At 35.5% G+C, this 23,197-nt stretch overlaps 1 protein-coding gene across 1 annotated transcript in view; it reads right to left on the bottom strand.

Moving 5' to 3' along the window:
• Positions 1–18,425: 18,425 nt before the first annotated feature.
• Positions 18,426–23,197, bottom strand: part of Lin7a (lin-7 homolog A, crumbs cell polarity complex component) — a 155,506-nt gene continuing 150,734 nt past the window's right edge. Inside the window, exon 6 of the mRNA XM_074084027.1 lies at positions 18,426–21,869. The gene's annotated coding sequence lies outside the window, so the exon portion shown is untranslated. The remainder of the gene's footprint in view (positions 21,870–23,197) is intronic.

Consider the following 23,197-nt stretch of genomic DNA (forward strand, 5'->3'; position numbering starts at 1 on the left):
ATTTTAGTTCAGATATTTGAGGTCCGTCCTTGCTCTTTCTGATACTTCAGAAAGACAACTGAACAAAGAATTCACCGTGCCTTGTTTTCACAAATAAAATGTGTTGTGACTGATATCGTGTAAGTTTTGGCCCAAGGACTCAGAAGCCAGCAGTTCTCACCTTTTCCCAGTTGAAACCCTGAGACCATCACGCAGCAAAGAAGTTCAACCAGGTTTTGTTGAGGATAAATGACTACAAAAGAGAAAGGCCCAACCATCCCAGCAGCTCCTAGCCCTGTGCAACCCTTAGCCAATAACCAAGTGAGCAATGGTCATCCAAGGAAGCTCAAATGAGGCCAGCAGAAAAGCTTCCCAACCCACTCACAATATCATAAAGAGTAAACTGTTGTTGATTTAAGTGACTAAACTTTGGGGCACATGCTAGGCAGCAATAAATAATTGATATAGTATATAGCTATGAATTTGACTCAGTAGTACCTCTTTTCTTCCTTTGCCCAATTTCATCAGTCTTACCATAAATATTACTAACTGTTGCTTTTCCTTATGGGCTTTAAGTATATCCATCATTAAATATGTGTTCTTTCCTAGTTGCTTGTTTTCAAACCCTCTTCTAACATGGATTTAGTGTCTATTATGAATTAAGCTCTGATATATAAGATCTGGTCTCTGTCTTTATTGTGCACCATTATCTATTCCATCCTTAACTGCAATTTTCCATTTGTGACATTTGCCCCATGCCTCTTAGTCTTAAAGACACTATTCCCTCTCTTTTGAATAATTTTCTTTCTTACTATCCCACCCCTTCTTATGCAGATACATTGCAATATTGTTATTTCTTTGTAAAGTTTAAATTTGCAACATGGGATCCCCTGTAGTCAAATTTTATTATTTATTATTCAGCATTTTCAAAACTCTGCTATCTCCATCTTCTCCTAGAGTTTGCTTGATGCTGTGGGTTTGCACTGACAGTCTCCCTTTACTGCCAGGTGCAAGTATAATTGCTACTGTCACTGCTTTTTGTTTATCATTTTTTTTAGATTTATGGAAGCTGTAGCATGCTAAGGAAGGTTTCAACTCAACTCCACATTTGTTCAGCTGCAGAACTGTCTTCAGCAGATGAATTGAGGCTGCTATTAAATATTTGAAGATTGTGTTCCAGGAGCCAATGGAGACCAGGGCAGAGGCTCTGTGCTCCCCAGATCATTTTCTTCCTGAAAGTTTTAAATATTCCAGATAATCCTTTCTTTCTATTTGTTATATCTTTCATTTCTCTTTGATATTTCACTCCTCCAAAAAATTTTAGTTCAGATTTAATATTTTACCTAATTCTTAAATTGTTCTTTTTCCTGGTTTATTCAGGTAGAATTACCAGGATTGTTTGGACTTGAGTGTTTTATTTGCATTCCTTGCTGGCTATATTAGTCAGGGTTCTCTAGAGGAACAGAGCAATACATGTACGTGTGTGTGTGTGTGTGTCTAGAGGAACAGAAAAAAATGTACATATATATGTGTGCATACATATATAATACTTGTAAACTTTTCAATGCTTGTGAAAAATATACAATTATCAAAGGGAGATTTATTATATTGGTTTTCACTATTATCAGCTGCATAGTTCAATAATGGCATTCTGCTTGGTGGAGATACAGAGAACCTGGCATCTGATCATCTCAAGAAGCTAGAAGACTCAGAACAAGAGGGACCAAAGATGCAGCCCCAGTCTGAGACGGAAAGCCTAGAAGCTCCCTGCAGAGTTGCTGTTGTGAGTCCATGTTGAAAGGCTGAAGAAGCTGGAGTATGAGGTCCACAGGGTAGAGCAGCAGTAGTAGATGCACTCACTCAGAAGAGTGCAGCATGTGTACCTTGCACTTCATGCCGATCATCTCTGGAAACACCCTCACAGACACACTCAGAAGTGTGCTCTACTAATCTAGGTATCTCCTAACTCAATCAAATCAACCATCAAGACTAGCCATTGCGCTGGTACAGACCTTATTCCTGTTAGATATTTTAGGTTTTGCCTTTTTTTTTCCATAGTCAGAAATATGAAGTTTGGGGACTATGAAAAGCTTACACTATTTGAATTTGCCAACTTTTATTTCCCCAAGTCAGATAATTCTGTGCAGGAGATACTCTTCTATCAGACAAATATTCAGATCACGCAAGACTATATTATTGCTCCACTTAGCTTGCTTTAGAATGTACCATCTGTCTGTGCTTTCCTGTTCATTTGTAATGTCAACACTTCCTGGAGCATTATTCTTTAGACTCTTAGCCAACCTCTGCAAACCTGTTCACAATAACTTTCACCTTGAAAGTTCTTGAGTTTCTTTATTGATTTTCCTGTGTTTTCCTTCTCAAATAGGTTCAAATTTTCTACATTGAAATAGCTCACTACAGTGTCCTATTTATTCTTCAAGGGTTTTCCTAAGCATGCTCACTTTGATTCTGTTCAAGCTTTACTTGTACTATTAACTGTGTAGTTCAAAGTCAGCCTTGTCCCAGATCCTGTTCTTTGTGAAAGAGCCATTTTAACCTGATCTTTAAGATCTTGTTTCTCTTTGCCTCTTAGAACTTATTGAACCCTAGCTACCTTTTGTGAAAACTGATATAATTTCTCTATTTCATATATTCTCTTTAAAAGAAAGGAGGCCTAGAAGCACTTCTTTTGCTTTTTTAAAATATCCATTCATTGTGGCCTTGAAGATCCAATATTCTTCCTTTCATATCTTCCTAAAGTACCTTCCATGATTTTAAAATTAAAGAATTCTTTCTTATCTTCAAGTATAATTAGTTGCCTTCCCTTATTTATTTTTATTCTTTCATTGCTCCTATCTGAATGTATGACTGAAACCTATTTTTTCAAAACATTTCTTGAAAACTATAATTCCAAAAAACATATTGTTCCAGACACAGACCTCTGTAATTACTTTCATGACCTCTAGTTTTGCAAAAGTTTCCAGTTGTTTTTCTAGCTCTACCCAAGAAGGTGTATCTTCCTTAAAGGACTACATACTTTCTTCATAATTAACAAAATCTACCTTCTAACTGAATAAAATCAGAGTTTGGGTCTCTAAAATGTAATTCAGAATTTGTACAATAAAGAAGACCGTAACCATTTGAGACTATGTGGTGGTGGTATTATCACAGAACACAATCTATTCTCCTGAGGCAAACAGATCCCAAAGGGAACCCAGTAGGTGCTGGGCTGTGCATGCTCAGTTTCTTTCTCCTGGTGTCTCCTGGAATCACACCTGGAATTTTATTCTAGGACAGTCACACAATACTACTAATTTCCAACTAGGGCAGTTATTACCCCTCACAGACCCCCAGGAAACATCTGGCAATGTCTACAGAAATTTGGGGCTGTCAAAATTGAAGGGGTGTTACTGGCATCTAGTGGGCATAAGGCAGGAATGCTGCTAGCCAACGCTCCTGCATTGCACTGGACAGCACCTACAAGGAAGAGTCATGGGGCTCAAAGTGTCAGTAGTGCCGAGGCTAAGAAACACCATGTAGTTCAGAAAGGTAAGGAAGGAACTAGTATTACTCTCTGACACCTACATTTACCATTTCACTAAACCTATATGTTAGGGGGACAAAAATGATGCTCCCTAAAACATTAAAGTACTAGCAGGAAGGAGAAAGACCTTAAAGGGCAAAACTACAAAAGTCCTCTTTAAAATAGTATGTTATGTATGTATGTATTGTGCGTGCATGCAGAATTAAGAGTAACTATTTGCAGGCAGCATTTTAGATTAGTTTAATTCTAATGTTTCTTTTTGAGCTTATTTATATGCTAATATTTCCACAGTGACATGTTTTTAAAAGGAAATTGCTTCCTTTACTTAAGATTTCCACCCAAGTCAGGCGAACAGGAATGAATCTTATTAAATGATTCTGAGTCTCCCAGACAGCAGGGCACATATGTCCCCACTTGTGAATATTACAAAAATGTACTATTTAAATTCTGAAAGCCCTGTTAGGAATAAAGAAGAACTTATTACAATTATTACTATTATTATTTATCTTTCATAAGGCAATAGAATTCTCACTGCTCTGCAGAAGATAAAGGAACACATGATTGTGCAAATTCTTCATCATGCATTTGCTGGTGCTTGTTTTCTCCCCTTTTGTGCAGCATAAGGGGGAAGACAGAGCTACTTGACTCCTACCATATTATTAACTCTAAATCACATCTGAAGTGGGAGCCCTGCAAGTAGGGTTTAGATAACAGCACATCAAAGAAAGAACACAGTCTAAAAATATTTGGTTTAGAATCTCATTCACAATGTGCCAAGTGTTATTTTACTTGACATCCTTTCTTGCCTGTCTTTGAAAAATTATAATTAGAATAACTTCCCACTCATATTCAATGGGGAAGGAGGGGTATTTCATGATCCAGCTGACAAATTTATAGAAAATGAGAAAAGTCCAGTTCAAAGAACTCCAGAATCATAAAGTTCTAGAATGAAAGGAAAATTATGATCATCCAGACTTCCCTATTTTTAAAAACAGAAACTGAGATTCCAAAATGTAGGTATGTCTTACCAAAGATCACGTAACACTGTAATAGTCAGATATATTGGATCCTGGACCAATCCTTTTCTACTCTGTGATGTTGTTTTATCTCTCGCATTATTATTTCATCAACTATTTATTATCATCCATTATAAGCCCTTTGGAAATTAGAATATGAAGCAGAGAACACTTTTAGAGCTAACAGTTGAATACTATTATCATTATATAATTTAATGATATCAAGTGGTAGTGAGAACAGATAGAAAGTGATAACACACACTAAAAGAAAAAAACCAGAAAAATAAAACTTAATCTTCCTGGAAACTAGCCTAGTAATGTGGATACGTGAGGAGGTTGTATGTGATTAAAAGGAATTAGTGGGAACTGGGGCAAACAAGAAAATTCAGTGTGCATTGTCAGCTCTGACTATCATCAGGAAGGAATCAGACTCATTTTCTCAATTTTTATGTAAAATGGTCATATTTAAAGCATCCTCATTTTGCATGTGTGTTATGAGGAAAAGGAGATATGGTAAGAAGAAGGAAAAAGGATAGACCAGAGTGATGAGGAAAGGCTTTAGGGTGGAGGCAATTATCAAGGTAGAATGCTCAACATCATGCAGGGTTGAATCTGATCTTTTCTCAGCAATCTCTCCCTACTATATTCTTTACTGATTTTTTAGATTTTGTTGTAGTGTGCAGTGATTAATGAGGTATCTCTTTTGTATGTCTTTTCATAATCTCAACAACTGGCATATCATGGGTGCTAGCATTTGCATTGTTTTTCACAGATTGAGATGTGAAACACTTCTGCAACTTTCATGCTACCCCTTTGAATTTACGATGGGCAGTGAATTTCTTTTGTGACAGGCTGATATTGAAGCTACACAACAGATGGGAGTTGGCTGGAAATCATAAAGAACAGAGAGAAATCAGCCATGAATTACAATTGCCAAGAAATCTCCCAAGTTTTTCTGTATTAACTAGCATAGAATATACTGAAAGACCCAGAATACTGAAAGAGTAATGGAGTTTGTTGTTTCCTTGAAAGACTAGTGAAAGCTTTTTATAGATTTTAAGCACCTGGTTTCTTTCTCCTAAGATAGAGATAGATGATGACAAGTAGTGGCATAGATACAGGATGGGAAAATGGTTGGTTCTCAGGCCCTTTTGCTCTCCACAATGAGAGCTTCTACAGCCCTAAAATGTGAAGGGTTGTATAGTAATAGCACTGTATTGAAGACATAGATTATATATTTTAAGATACTTAAAATACAGTATGTATAGGAATGAATGCTATTTTAGCCATGTGCTGATGTAATGAAAAGGAAAAACTATATTGCTCTTAAATTAAGAAAATCGCAGAGTAATTTTTTCTGGATAATTATTATATTTATCAAGGGAGAAAACATACAACCATTGGGATAAACATTTGCTAAGTGCTTGCGATGTTTAGGTACCTACCATTATCTTCTAGTTGGATTTTCCAATGAGTAAAGAGGCTCTGGACATATGCCACATTCTGTTTTAGCCTCACAGCTCTCAAACTTTTGATCTCTGCTACATGATTCCTTCTCTTAGAAGTCCTTCCTGACTTTGAAAGGCTGGATTAAGACCTCTTCTTATGGGGTCTCTATAAAAATCTCCAAATCCATTATAACTATAGATATTCAATAAGCACTTTGGACAAACTCATTGTATGAATGAATGGATGAATGAATGAATGAATGGGTGGATGGATGGACCAATGAATGAATGTATAGATGGATAAATGAAATATAATGTGGTATGGAGAATGGAAGAAGTCTTAAATCATGTACAAATTTTAAGAAGGACTTTACAAGAGTAGATAGAAATACTTGCTAGAATTTTAAATATTCTTTAATTTATTAAGTAAAAATTTCTTGAATATCTTAATTAATGTCATATACTTTTCTAGGTAGTAGGACCTCAATCCAGAACAGTCCAATCAGGTCTGTGCTCTTGGAGCTTACAGAGTAGGATTAAGTATATAAACTAATATATACATGGACATAAACATTTTAGGTAATGATTACTACTATGATAAAAATAAAACAGTATTACAGAAAGGGTGTATGAGTAAGGACAAAATAAATACAACTTTTTCAGAGTTTAGCATAACCAAAACTCTTTATAATTTTATTAAGGGATACCAGTCAACTCAAGCTTCCTGCTATCTTGAAGGTTCTGCCTGGAAATGAGAGGGGGGAGGGGGAGGGAAGAAGAGGACAGGGTGAAGAGATGGACCAAACAATATATACACATATGAATAAATGAATAAACAATAAAAAAGCACATTGCTCTAGTTGGGCAAAATCCTTGGTCTTTTGTTGCTGTTTCTTCTTCCCCCACTCTGAACTTAGTTCTTCTTTCTACTCCATACTAAACAAAACCACTTTTGCTCATGTAGTATTAAAATTAACCTCTAAATCTCTTAACAAACAGCCTGTACCTTTTTTGTCTCCCTAGCCAAATGCCCAAAGGACTATCCAAAGAAATAAAAAATAAAGTGTTGAATTTTTGGGGGGGCTTAGAGTGAAAAGAGTGGACTGTCAGTGTGGGTGATCAGCATGCAGAGAATCAAAAATGTCTTTCTGAGATGTGAACAATATCAAGGAACAACTTCCTTTCATTGGACTATCTACACAGGCATGTAATAATTCTTTAGCCAAACTGAGATAAGTGGCAGACCAAAATTCTTCTATAAACCCACTGAACTAATAAAAAAAAAAGAATGGTAGTCAATCCAGAATACATATTGCAATTTGAAAATTTCTACTGAGAATATAAAAGTATCAACAGACTTGTCAAAATTCCTTCTTTGATTAAACATGAGCATATTAAATTCAAGCATTTTATGACTCATACACACAGGCATTGTGACTACATTCTATAAAAATCTCCAAACTCATTGTAACCATAGATGTTCAATAAATCAAATTCCACTCACACCTACTGCTTAGTCAGCTGTGCTTTTACAATAATGTATAGATTTTAGTTACTCAGACCAATAACAAATCATGTTTATTGTCTAAAATATTACTGAGCATAAATTATGTCCACTATTGAAGCTTTTGCATCAATAAGGCAAAAAAAAGTTCAGTTTCAAGTCCTTGTATTAGATACAGAACTTCTCAATGTATCTCACTGCTTCTAACTTGGATCTTTTTAAGTGAACAAATTAAAAACTTTAAAAAAAAAGCTACACTGTCCCTCTAGGTCTCAGTGACAAGACAGATACTTTCTATTTATTGATTTACTCAAGACATAATAATGAAAACTAACAATGAAAAAGCATTGAACTAATAGCTGGGATGCAAGAGATTTTACTCTAATTAGGAAGATATTATTCAAGTAATAGTACAGATAGAAATAAAATTAAAAATAATACAATGGTCATGAAGTACTTTACCAGCATGGGATGGGCCCTGGTATAATCAGGAGAGACAGAAATGGTTCCAATGAGAAAGACATAGGTAGTTCATTGTTTGAGTGGAAGTTCTGGAGAGTATGCATAAGGAATTTCTGTTAGAGAAAATTGTGTACAAAGTCATGTACCAAGCAGGGGTTGATGATGGAGGAGTGCTCTGAAATGAAGCTGGAGAGGCGCACTGAGGCCAGACCTTGCAACTTCCTTGTGGCCATATTAGATATTTTGATCTTTATTTTAAGAACAACTGAATATTCTTGAAGAAGTTAAGGCAGAAAAATTATAACATGGTCAAGTATGTGTCATATTTGAATACACTTGAAAATGTGCACGTTGAACTGACCAAAGCAAAGTACTTTGGGATACATTGAAAAACCCTTTGAACATGGACTTTGGAATTAAAAGTGAAAGTTGGAACTGTAAAATAGGTATAGTGTGTGGGGAGGTACTTCTGGGGGGGTGAATGGAGGAGATGAAGGTGAGAGAATATTGTTATTGGTCCTCATATACTTATATGAAATAGAATAGTAAAGCCACCTGCAATTGCTTTAAGTGAGGCAGGGAGAGGAACTGCTGGGAGTGGTGGGGGGAGATGGTGGGGGCAATCTAACCAATGTGCAATGTAAGGCTATTGAATTGGCACAATGAATTCCCCTCATACAATGAATATATGCTAGTAAAAATGAAGAAAAATTAAAAAGAAAATGTACAACATCCATTGTTCATTAAAATGCACATTCATGTGTATTTTAATAAGAATGGAGAAACATCTGTGATGCTGTGCTTACAAGTGGTCTACAAGTTTTCTCACCAAATTGTTCCTTTGCTTATATATCTCAATGGTTATTAAATATGTTTAACTCTTTTTTGGATAAGCATTAGAAATTTTACTAAATAGTAATCAACACTTTCTGTGCCTCAAACATGTAAGCAGGTTTTGAAAAGTGAAGAAAATTCTCTCGTGTGTCCATAAGGAATAAAATAGCTTATAAAAACATAATGCAGTTAAAGATGTAACAGCTTACATAACTTTGCTTCTAACCAATCAGAATGGGGTTGATGTGACTGGAAACCAATAGTATGGGCAGTTCCAGAACACCCTGTTTCCCAATTAGCATTTAGGCCCTGCTGACCATTCTATGAGGCACATTGACTCCCATGTTCTTGACAGTGTGAAGGGCTGTTACAAATTGATACATGTAGACTTGACGAAGACTGGACTGGTAAAGATAATTGCGTGTGAGATGTTGAGACACTCAGGCTGACAGTGAGCAGCAGGCGGACTAGCAAGAAAGATTATATGTCACTGGACATGTAGTGTGTACCTCTTAGCCTCCTCCGTCTTGCTTCCTAACAGATGATACTCGGCATGTTGAGGAACTAAAGTGAAATCTGTTCAAGCTAAGGTGTATTTATGTGCAGATTCCCTTGGTGTGGCCAACTCATCAACACCCTAAACCCTGGCCTTGTTTTGACCTACCATGTATTTCCAAAAACGGGCATGCTTTTGAAAATCTCTGCTGGACCAGATGGGAAACTATCTCTGCACACTGCTTACTTTTTTTTAACTAGTTTTTCCTCTATCTGATCTACAAATATTAGCATGACTAAGGCATCAGTGGCTTCTCATATTCTGATGCCCTTATTCCATTAATGAATTCATTCAATTCCATGGTTTAAAATATTTTCGCATGTTGAGGGCTCCCAAGTTTATATCTCTGGCCTAAATTTATCCTTCTGAGCAATGAACTCATAAATTCATGTTTTGCTCAACCCCTTTACTTAGCTATTTAAAAGGTATCCCAAACTGCATGTGTACAAAACTGAATTAGTTATCTTCTCCCCCAGACTTGCCCCTCCCCTTTGTAGTCTTCATCTCTCAAAAATGACATTTCATTGTTTCACTTGCTCAGGATGAAAACCTCTGAATTATTTTTATTCTCTTTATTTATTACTGTTTTGATTTATCAAAACATTCTGTTGTCTTCACCTTCTAAATATACTAAAAATCAAGTAACTTCTTACCAAATGTACTGTTACCACATTGGTTTTAGTTACTATTTTCTCTCATGAGGTTATTGAAAAACTCTCTGACTCAGTCTCCCTGCTTCCACATTGCCCCTTGTCCTTTCAGATTATGCTAACTACAGTAATTGAAAAGATCCTGATGAAACACATATCCGAACATGCTATTTCTTGCTCAAATACTTCAATGGTTTCTCATCTAATTCAACATAAAAACTACGTATTTTCAACTACAAATCTCTAGAAGATGTGTTCCATATTAATGTTTCTAATCTCACCTATGTTCTTCTTTCCTTGGTTCACTGTGTTGTAACCATATTGGCTTCTTGCTATATCTTGGACACATGAAAACATTCTTCCTCAAAACTTGAATGTATATTTTCTGAATACAGAATGCTCTTCCTCCAAATTCCCATGTGGCTCATATTCTCATTTCCTTTATGCATTAACTTAAATATCACCTTCTCAGAACACAGAAGTGTTCCTTGATCATCCCTATTCCCTATACATTTCATTCCTCCTTTACTTTACTGCTGTAATTATTAATATCCAACAAAATTTGTATTTTACTTATTTATATTATTATCTGTTTCTTCCACTAGAATATAAATTCATAAGAGGTATATTTTTGTCCATTTCACTTGCTTTTATTACCTCCATGAAACACACATGTGTTTCATCTTTATACTTGAGTCCCATTCCCTCATGAATATGTATTTTTTGAAAATTCACGAAAAGATTTGGGAAATTTTCTGTTATTTTATTGAATATGTTTTCTATGTCTTTAGCTCATGTTTCCTCTCCTTCTATTCCTTTCTTTCTTTTAATGGTGTCCCACAAGTTTTGTATGTTCTATTTATACTTTTTATTTATTTTGCTTTCTTATTGTCTGATCATTCTAATTCATCTACCTTGTCTTTGAGCCTTGATATTCTGTCTTCTACTTGATTCAGTTGAGTGGTTAAGCTTTCAACTGAGTTTTTAATTTCACTTATTTAGCTTTTCATTTCCAGAATATCAATTAGATGGGTTTTCTTAAAAGCTTGTTTTTCCTTATTGAATTACTCTTTCATAGCCTTTATTGTCTTCCTTATTTCATTCATCCGTATTCTCTTGGAATTTATTTAGGTGTTTATTTGTATCCTCTTTAATTTGATTAATCACTCTTTTTTTATATAGTACTGGGGTTTGAACTCAGGGTCTATACCTCGAACACTCTACCAGCCCTTTTTTGTGATGGGTTTTTGTGTGATAGAATCTCATGAACTATTTTGCTTGAGCTGACTTTGAACTGTGATCCTCCTGATGTCTGCCTCCTGAGTAGGTAGGATTACAGGTGTAAGCCACTGACACTCAGCATATTAATCATTCTCATAGCTGTTCTTTTGAATTTCTCCTCTAGGATTTCATCCACTTCACTATCTTTAGTGTCAGTTATTGCATAATTGTTTACTTTTGGAGGAGTCATACTATCTTGTTTTTTCATATTGCTGTGTTTCTTTATTGAGATCTGCACATCTGAGGCTAAGTTATTGTTGGAGGTTTAAAGTCCTGTAGTCTTTCAGTTGACGTATTCACATTATTTGGATACATCTTTCTAGAGGCAGGGTTGAGGTACATTTTCTCTGAAAAAAGAAAGTGTTCAAAATCTGAAACACTTCTCATCCCAAGCATCTCAAATAAGGGAAACTCAATTTCCACTAAGGAACAAAAAATAAAATAAATGGAATAACATGGGTTGGGAGTGTAAGCAATGGGGGGCAGGTAAGTTGTAATATCAAATAGAGTCTATAGGGTAGACCACACTGTGAAAATAAGACCTGAACAAATTTTAAGGGAGCTGCAAGAATTAACCAATTGGTTGACTGGGGGAAAGTATTCTAGGCAGAGAGAAAAGCTAGATCAAAGGTCCTAGAGTGGACAAATCTGGAATTTTTGTGGACTAGCATAGAGGCCAATATGGGTGGAAAGGAGTGAGCTAAGAGACAGGTGGTAGAGAAGTAAAAGGGGTTGGAAAACAAGCATTGAAGACCATTGGATGAATCTTAGGTTTTATTCTAGGTGTTATTATGGGATCCTGAATGTTAGAAATAAAGTCAGTGGTGGACTGTTTCAAGGCAAGGCATTTAACACTGGCTGCTTACTTGTGTATCTGCTTGGGGATGTTGGGGGAGGTCCAGTTGATAAGGGAACTTAAACTGGGAGAGGCAAATCATGATAGAATGAGAAAAAAGATAAAAATTTGTATGCATGACAGAAGGCACATATCACAGGGAGACCTTCCCATCACAAAGGAAGGTGGATATCACTTTAAACTGGCTTCTAGAATTTGACCAATCCCAAAAGAGGCATATTTTAAAATAACCCAATAGGAACTTTAGGCAACATACAGGAAGAATATGCATCCCACAGTTTGTGCACTAGACAATATAATGCTTCTTGTAACTGCTTTTTGTGTGTCTGCTTCCCAGGCACCCAATCTTGCAGACTGTGATTAAAATCTCACTTCCACGGTACCCCATGTGTCTCTGAGTCCATTCTTTAAGTTTGTACAGGTGAGCATATTTCTCACACTGAGCAGAAAGTAGCATAATCTAACTTATATTTATAAAGGATCTGATTCCTGTGTTGAAAATAGATGGAAGAGGGCTGGCAGAGTGGCTCAAGCAATAAAAACACCTGGAGACCCTGAATTCAAACCCCAGTGCTGCCAAAAAAATAAATAAATAAAAAAGAAAAGAAAAGAATGGAGAATAGAGGGGGATGAAGTATAGAATCAGGGAACTCAGGAGGGAGTTACATTAGTAATCCATTTGGTAGTCAGTATGGGATGATGACAATAAAAATCATGAAAAACTGTCACTTTCTGGATATATTATAAATACATCCAGTCATCAGAAATAAGTCATCAGAACTTTTTAACAGATTGGTAGAAGGGTATGAGAAAAAGAGCTGGACTAGAGATAATCCCATTGCAAGTGACTTAAACAAGTGATAGGGTGAGCTGCCACATATGAACATGGTGCTGGTGGGGATCCTGAGTGTGGGGCAGGGTTGCCAGAAGTTCATGCTTAGATGTACAAGGTTTGGGGTGTCTGTTCACTATCTGAGATTGTACCTTGGTACTTCTTAGTTGAGAAAGAGTTTTGAGATTACAGTGAATATGAATTTATCCACTTAATATTATCTCTTTAAAAATTAGAGGTTCATTTGTAGAAACAATTCAATGAACTGTACAGGGATACATTCAGCATAACAGTTGTTGATATAAGTAGTGTTCTTTTAAATTATAGTTTGGGCACTAAATCTTAGGCTCAGAATCCTCCGGCCTATCTAAATTAAAACTTTCCAGGGATAATGATTCTAGTCACCTGAAAAGTCTTTTAAAAAAACCTCCCTTGTGAAACTTGACCTCTTCATCTCAACATATACAAAAGTCAAGTCAAAAATGGATCAAAAACCTAAATGCAAATTATGAGGGCTGGAGGTGTGGCTCAAATGGTAGTGCAATTGTCTCATAAGCATGAGTCCTTGAGTTCAAATTCATCACAACCAAAAATAAACAAACAGAATTCCTGAAACTATGAGACAATTACCAGAAAATATATGGGAAAAACTTTAAGACACTGGTTTAGGCAATGATTTTTGGTTATGTCCCCAAAAGCACAGGGATCATAAGCAAAAACAGACAAATGGGTGATATGAAAATAAGAAGCTTCTGTACAACAAAGGAAATAGTAAATGGAGTGAAGAGACAACCACACAATGGGAGAAAATATTTGTTCATCATTCATTTGACAAAGTATTAATAACTAGTATATACAAAGAGCTACACTCAACAGAAAAAACAACAAAAACATCAAATTTCCAATCAATATAAAGGAAAATTACCCAAACAAGCGTTTCTCAAAAGAAGACATACAAATGGCCAAGAAGTATGTGAAAAATGTTCCACCTCATGAACCATCAGAGAAATGTAAATCAAAACCACAACAAAATATCATCTCACTCCAGCTAGAATTATAATAATCTAAAAGACAAAAAAATAGAGGAAAGGGTTATAACTTAGTGGCAGAATGCTTACCTAGTATGAATAAGACCCTGGGTTCAATCTCCAGCATCACAAAAACAAACAAATACAAAAAAATAACAACTGATATCAAGGATCTAGAGAAAGGGAAACTCTCATACACTGTTGGTAGGAGTATAGAAGACAGCTGTTATTGGAAACAGTGACTTGTTTTCTCAAAAAACTATAAATAGAGTTAACATATAACTTGCAATCCCACTATTGAGTATATATCCAAAGGAAATGAAATCAGTATGTTGAAGAGACACATGCACTGATATCTTCATTATTTATAATAGCCAAATATGGAATCAGCCAAGATGTCCAACTACAGATGAGGATAAAGAAAAAGTGTTACATATAAACAACATTTGTACCAACACGCATGGAACTGGAGAACATTGTGTTGATTAAACCTAACCCTAACCTTCACCTAACCATAATGAACTCTACCCTAACCCTATCCATAACCCTAATTTTCATTTGTGGCAACATGGAGAGAACTATAGTATACTGTGTTCATTAAAATAAGCAATGCACAGAAAGACAAATACTGCATGTTCTGACTCCTATGTGAAAGATAAAAAAGTTTATTTCATAGAAATAGAGTAGAACAGTGATCAGTAGAGTGTAAAAATGGTGGAGGGAGAGGGGGTAATGAAAGGAGTCTGAAAACAAGCACCAAAATACTGTTACCTAACAGGAATAGGCTATAATATTCTACCATAGAGTACAGTGACTATGCAATAATTTATTAGATATTTTATAAAGAAATAGAAGTTTCCCATAAAGAAAGCAAGACAAATGTTTAATGCTCTGAAAATGCTAATTAACCTGATTTGATCATTATAGTGTATGTGTATAAGAAATTATCACACTGAACCCCAGAAATATATACAATTATCAGATGTCAATTAAAAAATACTTTCCTTATAATGAATATATATAGCTAACATTCAGTAAAACATTGCAACATGCTGACACATCATTCTATTATCTTACTCAAGGGTCACAAGAGCTCTATGAGCTCTATGAGCTGGGTCATTCTCCTTATTTAACAAGAATCATAGAAATCAGGGAGAGAGTATGTGATTGCTGCTCAAGGAGGGGAATTCATATTTAAACCCAGCATTCTGAGTTCTGAGTCTAAGGTTCTGTACTATACCTTCTCTTTCTTGCCTAAGTATTCAAGTCATACAAACATGCAGTCAGTGCTTGTAACGGTAACTTTAGAAACTGGTTATTATAGCTCTTATGACAATTATGAAAAAAGGTGTTGAGAGAGGGAAGAAGAAGCTCACACATATAGATTTGGCACTTAGGGAAAATGGAGGATGGAATATCAGAGTTAAAGGACTGAGATAGGTGATAAGAAAACCCAGATTTCAGACTAATTTTTCAATTGAACTCTACCTAGGATTCTGATTATCCTTTGAGGAATACTTAATAAATAAGAACCAGAGGATTTTTTTATAAGTCAGTGATTCCTTTAATTTAAAATAAAAATGTGTTATTACACTTATCCCAAAACCAGGCAAAGACACCTCCAAAAAGGAGAACTATAGGCCAATCTCCTTAATGAACATTGATGCAAAAATCCTCAACAAAATAATGGCAAATCGAATTCAGCAACACATCAAAAAGATTATTCACCACGACCAGGTAGGCTTCATCCCAGGGATGCAGGGGTGGTTCAACATACGAAAATCAATAAACGTAATAAACCACATTAACAGAAGCAAAGACAAAAACCACTTGATCATCTCAATAGATGCAGAAAAAGCCTTTGATAAGATCCAACATCATTTCATGATAAAAGCTCTAAGAAAACTAGGAATAGAAGGAAAGTTCCTCAACATTATAAAAGCTATATATGACAAACCTACAGCCAGCATTATACTTAACGGAGAAAAATTAAAACCATTCCCTCTAAAATCAGGAACCAGACAAGGATGCCCACTATCTCCACTCCTATTCAACATAGTACTGGAATTCCTAGCCAGAGCAATTAGGCAAGAAGAAGGAATAAAAGGAATACAAATAGGTAAAGAAACTGTCAAAATATCCCTATTTGCAGACAACATGATCCTATACCTTAAAGACCCAAAAAACTCTACTCAGAAGCTTCTAGACATCATCAATAGCTATAGCAAAGTAGCAGGATATAAAATCAACATAGAAAAATCATTAGCATTTCTATACACTAACAATGAGCAAACGGAAAAAGAATGTATGAAAACAATTCCATTTACAATAGCCTCAAACAAAATCAAATACCTAGGTGTAAACCTAACAAAAGTTGTGAAAGACCTCTACAAGGAAAACTATACACTTCTGAAGAAAGAGATTGAGGAAGACTATAGAAAGTGGAGAGATCTCCCATGCTCATGGATTGGTAGAATCAACATAGTAAAAATGTCTATACTCCCAAAAGTAATCTACATGTTTAATGCAATTCCCATCAAAATTCCAATGACATTCATCAAAGAGATTGAAAAATCTACTGTTAAATTTATATGGAAAAACAAGAGGCCACGAATAGCCAAGGCAATACTCAGTCAAAAGAACAATGCAGGAGGTATTACAATACCTGACTTCAAACTATATTACAAAGCAATAACAATAAAAACAGCATGGTACTGGCACAAAAACAGATATGAAGACCAGTGGAACAGAATAGAGGATCCAGATATGAAGCCACACAACTATGAGCAACTTATCTTTGACAAAGGAGCTAAAAATATATGATGGAGAAATAGCAGCCTCTTCAACAAAAACTGCTGGGAAAACTGGTTAGCAGTCTGCAAAAAACTGAAACTAGATCCATGTATATCACCCTATACCAAAATTAACTCAAAATGGATCAAGGATCTTAATATCAGATCCCAAACTCTTAAGTTGATACAAGAAAGAGTAGGAAATACTCTGGAGTTAGTAGGTATAGGTAAGAACTTTCTCAATGAAACCCCAGCAGCACAGCAACTAAGAGATAGCATAGATAAATGGGACCTCATAAAACTAAAAAGCTTCTGTTCATCAAAAGAAATGGTCTCTAAACTGAAGAGAACACCCACAGACTGGGAGAAAATATTTGCCAACTATACATCAGACAAAGGACTGATAACCAGAATATACAGGGAACTTAAAAAACTAAATTCTCCCAAAACTAATGAACCAATAAAGAAATGGGCATGTGAACTAAACAGAACTTTCTCAAAAGAAGAAATTCAAATGGCCAGAAAACACATGAAAAAATGCTCACCATCTCTAGCAATAAAGGAAATACAAATTAAAACCACACTAAGATTCCACCTCACCCCTGTTAGAATAGCCATCATCAGCAACACCACCAACAACAGGTGTTGGCGAGGATGCGGGGAAAAAGGAACCCTCTTACACTGTTGGTGGGAATGTAGACTAGTACAACCACTCTGGAAAAAAATTTGGAGGCTGCTTAAAAAGCTGGACATCGATCTACCATTTGATCCAGCAATACCACTCTTGGGGATATACCCAAAAGACTGTTACTCCAGAGGCACCTGCACATCCATGTTTATTGCGGCACTATTCACAATAGCCAAGTTATGGAAACAGCCAAGATGCCCCACCACTGACGAATGGATTAAGAAAATGTGGTATCTATACACAATGGAATTTTATGCAGCCATGAAGAAGAACAAAATGTTATCATTCGCTGGTAAATGGATGGAATTGGAGAACATCATTCTGAGTGAGGTTAGCCTGGCTCAAAAAACCAAAAATCGTATGTTCTCCCTCATATGTGGACATTAGATCAAGGGCAAACACAACAAGGGGATTGGACTATGAGCACATGATAAAAGCGAGAGCACACAAGGGAGGGGTGAGGATAGGTAAGACACCTAAAAAACTAGCTAGCATTTGTTGCCCTTAATGCAGAGAAACTAAAGCAGATACCTTAAAGCAACTGAGGCCAATAGGAAAAGGGGACCAGGTACTAGAGAAAAGGTTAGATCAAAAAGAATTAACCTAGAAGGTAACACCCACGCACAGGAAATCAATGTGAGTCAATGCCCTGTATAGCTATCTTTATCTCAACCAGCAAAACCCCTTGTTCCTTCCTATTATTGCTTATACTCTCTCTACAACAAAATTAGAGATAAGGGCAAAATAGTTTCTGCTGGGTATTGAGGGGGGGAGCGGGAGGGGGTGGAGTGGGTGGTAAGGGAGGGGGTGGGGGCAGGGGGGAGAAATAAACCAAGCCTTGTATGCACATATGAATAATAAAAGAAAAATGAAAAAAAATAAAATAAAATAAAATAAAAATGTGTAACATGTCAATCATATATATTTGAGAATAATTTGTTTAAATTTGCCTGCAAATAATTTTTGCTATGATTTTATAGTTGATGCCTGGAGTTTATCTAAAATATGCCAATGAATATACTGGCATATTCATGCACTGAGGCATTGGCATTTATACACAAGTTAAATTTAGACACTACTTCATTTTTTTTTTTCAGCTAGTTTTGGTATAACTAAAGATAATTTCTTGGGAAGTCTATGTCTATAGAATAACTTTGTGATATCTCACAAAACTTCACTTCATTAGACATGTGAGCAATTCCTAGGAATAAGCAAGTTGTACATTCACATTTTTTCCTTTAAATAGTACTTGTTCACTTACCCAGACAAGAAACTGTCTGCTCCAACTATAGAGGGTTAATAAAGATCTCACTATATTAACATAGAAAATGGTCAAAGTGTTTTGTTTTAATATATACCTCAGTTTCATTTCTCCTAAGTTTTTGACATGATCACTTCTAAATGATTGAGGAAACTTTTATCTAAGGCATTTTCTGCTACCTGGTGGTCAGAAAGAAAATTACACCTTCAAACACAAACTATTTCAAACTACAATTAAATATTTTAAAGTTTCATTCAGAATTGCATTCTTTCACATTTTATAAGCAGGTAGGTCTTGCAGCAAGTTAAATCATTGAGGGTTCAAGTGCTCCTTTTACTACAACTTATGCAAACATTTTTTGCCTGATTTCTAGCTTATAAGCCTATTATCTGGGAGGACAATTAGAAACAAAAAAAGTAGAAATGCAAGATTCACAATTATTTCTGGAACTGTGAGAGTGAATTTCAGGAGAACAAGGCTTTCCTTTGGTCCCTCTTCTTTTCTCTGTAACAACCCCCCACACACACTCCACTCATGTGTGGTGAAAGATGTGTTAATTAGTATGTTATACAATGTATAAGTTTATCAAATCATATATTGTACACATTGAATACAAACAATTTTATTTCTCAATTGTACCTCAATAAAGCTGAGGAGGAATAAGTAAGGTCATTTCAATGCAATGTCAAGACCACTTTTCATTGTGGCTGGCCCTCCTTTATACTTCCTTTTAGGATGGGTGTAGACATTTTGAGTTTGGGATAAGGGGAAGTTGCGTTGGATTTATCTCACTATATAATTTTATATATTGAGATATTGGAATAGTTCAATAATTCAAGAGATGAATTATAGGCTCTTGATGTAGATATGAAGGACATTCTTTTGTTCTTTTAAATATATTTACTAAATTGCTGAAAGAAAAGCCTATGAAAATAGGTAAGACCAATAGAAGCTACTCTGACATGGAGAAGCAAATTATAACAACAATAAAATCAGATCACAGCCAAAATAATAAGTTCATTAAGAGGAAAATACAAATTTCAGTAGAAGCCCTTGATGGTATTATTGACAGATAATACCATCAAAATGAAGTGTTGAATATGCACAAAGTGAGAAAAATATACATATCTTGCTGTTTTGATAAGAAATATTGTCATAAAAACTCATAATAGACCATCACTATGCTAAGGGTATCAACAAAGTATTTAAAGAGTATAGTCAGGAGCCTATAGGGAACATCATACTAAATGAGGGAAAACTGAAAACGTTTCCTTCAAAGTCAGGAATGAGACAAAGGTATCCACTCTTATTCAACATAGTCTTGGAATTCTTAGCCAGAGCAATAAGACAGGAAGAAATAAAAGGAATACCAATTGGAAAGGAAATATTTAAACTAGATGGATCATGTCTATTTGCAATGACATGATCTTATACCTAAAAGACCCAAAAAACTCCACCAAAAGAACTGCTGGACACCATAAACAGCTTAAGCAAAGTAGTAGGATATAAAAGCAATTTGTAAAAAACAGTAGCCTTTCACACACCAACAATGAACAGATTGAGAAAGAATATAGGAAAATAATTCCATTTACAATAGCTTCAAAAAATACTTAGGAATAAACTTAACAAAGAATGTGAAAGACCTCTACAAGAAAAATTATAAATCATTGAAGAAAGAAATCAAAGAAAACTACAGAAGGTAGAAAAATCTCTCCTGTTCATGGATTAGGAGAATCGACAGTGAAAATGGCTATACTACCAAAAGCAAGCTACATGTTCAAGGCAATTCTAATCAAATTCCAATGACATTTATCACAGAGATTGAAAAATCAACCCTAAAGTTTGTTTGGAAGCATAAAAGACCGTGAATAGCCAAGACAATGCTGAGCAAAAAGAGCAATGCTGAATTATAAGTCAATACCTGACTTATAAATATATTACAGAGTCATAGCAATAAAAACAGCATGGTACTGGTAAAAAAAACAGATATGAAGACCAGTAGAACAGAATAGAAGACTTGGCTGGATATGAACCCATGCAGCTATGCCCACCTGATTTTTGACAAAGGCACCAGAAATACATGATGGAAAAAAGACAGCCTCTTCAACAAATATTGCTGGGAAAACTGGATATTGGCCTGCAGAAAACTGAAACTAGATCCATGTCTTTTACCCTGTACAAGTATCAACTGAAAGTGGATTGAGGACCTTAATTATCAGCTCTGAAACTTTGAAGCTAGTGTAGGAAAGAGTAGGGAATACACTGGAATTAATAGGTATAGGTAATGACTTCCTCAATAGAACTCAATGGCAAAGCAACTAAGAGAAAGGATTGACAAATTGGACTACATGAAATTAAAAAGCTTCTGCACAACAAAAAAAAAAAGGTCTCTAAATTGAAGAGACTGTCCACAGAATAGGAGAAAATCTTTGCCAGCTACACATCTGACAAGGAATTGATAACCAGAATATACAGGGAGCTCAAAAAACTAAACTCCCAAAATATCATTACCCTAATGAAGAAATGGGCAAAAGAACTGAATAGAACTTTTTCAAAGGAAGAAGTCCAAATGGTTAAAAAACATAAGAAGAAATGCTCAACATCCCTGACCATAAAGGAAATGCAAAATGAAACCATGTTAAGATTCCACCTCACTCGTGTTAAAATGGCTACCATCAAGAACATAAGCAACAATAAATGTTGGCTAGGATGTGGGGAAAAAGGAACCCTCATACACTGCTAGTGGGAACACAAATTAATACAACCACTATAAAAAAAGTATGGAGGCTCCTCAAAAAATTAAAATAGAACTGCCATATGATCCAGCAATTCCACTCCTAGGGATATACCCAAAGGTATGTAAGTCAGGTTACAACAAAAGCACCTGCACACCATGTTTATTGAAGCACTACTCACAATAGCCAAGTTATGGCAACAGCCAAGATGCCCCACTACTGATGAATGGATCAAGAAAATGTGGTATTTATATACAACGGATTTTTACTCAGCCACAAAGAAGAATGGAATCTTATCGTTCGCAGGTAAGTGGATGGAACTGGAGAACATCATCTTAAATGAAGTTAGCCAGATTCAGAAGGCCAGAAGCCACATGTTTTCTCTCATATGTGGAATATAGACCTAGGACAAAAAAAAAAAAAATACTATGAAACACAGATCACACTAAGGGGAGGTCACATACGAGAGGGGAAGGGTAAAAGAAGGAAGTTAAGGTGAATATGGTTGACGTACTCTCTATACAAGAATGAACATAGAATTTTTAAAATGGTTGAAACCACCATAAGAAAGGGACTAAGATAGAAAGAAGAAAAATATAAGAGAGGAAACAAATCGGGCTTTAATACTTACATACATGGAAGTGCCACAGGGAAACTCCCTGTGTAGCTATCTTAAACAAGCAAATATGTCACTTTTTTCTTTTTCTTTTTTCTTATACAAAATCAGAGAACAGGACAGAACAGGTATTGTCAGGAGGGACTGGTATCGGTTGGTGGAGTGGGGGGGATGACGGAGAGTGGTGCCCTGGGGGAGGTGAATTCAAGTATGATATGCTTGATATATTGTAAGAACTTTTGCAAATGCCACAATGTATGACCACCAAGGACAACAATAAATAAAGAAATAAATACAACATCCAAAAAATAACATAAAGAGTATAGTCATTACAAACAGAAATTAATATTAAATTGATAAATCACTTGAAAAACTGCTTTGAGGATTTATGGCCCATACCTGAGCCATAGAAGATTTTCCACAAAATCACAATCTTAAAATGTTAATTTGATATCTCAAATAAATTATGAAATTGTAAGAAACTCTTCTAAATTCCTGAACCTAATTTGATAAATTGCTCTAGAAGACTGGATCATCTTTCTGTTTTCTCTGTGGAAAATAGTACAAAATCAAAGTCATATTAAAGGGCAATAAAAGAGTTTACAGCAAAAATTGCTAGGAAAAAATTATTCTCTTTTTTTTTTTGGTGGTGGTGGTACTGGTGTTTGAACTCAGGGCTGGCACTCTAACACTATACTCTTTCTGAAAGTGAAATTATCCTGCTTTATTTGCTTATTTTGTTGCTGTTTTGAGGAAGGGCTTCATTAGGAAGCCCAGGCTAGTGTCAAACTCATGGGCTCAAGTGATATTCCTGCCCCCACCTCCTGAGTAGCTGGGACTATAGGCCCCACCACAATGCCAAACTTACCCGATTAATAAATAAAATCGTGTGATATTTTTATATTTTGTGACATTTGTCATCATCAAAAAATTTGTAATTTCTTATGATTTATATTTTTATTTTAAATAAATGCAACTCATTTTTACATTTTTGTTTTTAATTTCTAAGTTTTCTTTAAAAAGCCTTACTTTCTGCCTTTCTCTTTAGGTCTCTCAAAACTGGAATCTATCTCTATACTCACATTTACTGTGATTCTTACCAATTCTGGGTTCCT

Source organism: Castor canadensis, chromosome 8 (assembly GCF_047511655.1).
Source record: "Castor canadensis chromosome 8, mCasCan1.hap1v2, whole genome shotgun sequence".
NCBI classification, from domain to species: domain Eukaryota; kingdom Metazoa; phylum Chordata; class Mammalia; order Rodentia; family Castoridae; genus Castor; species Castor canadensis.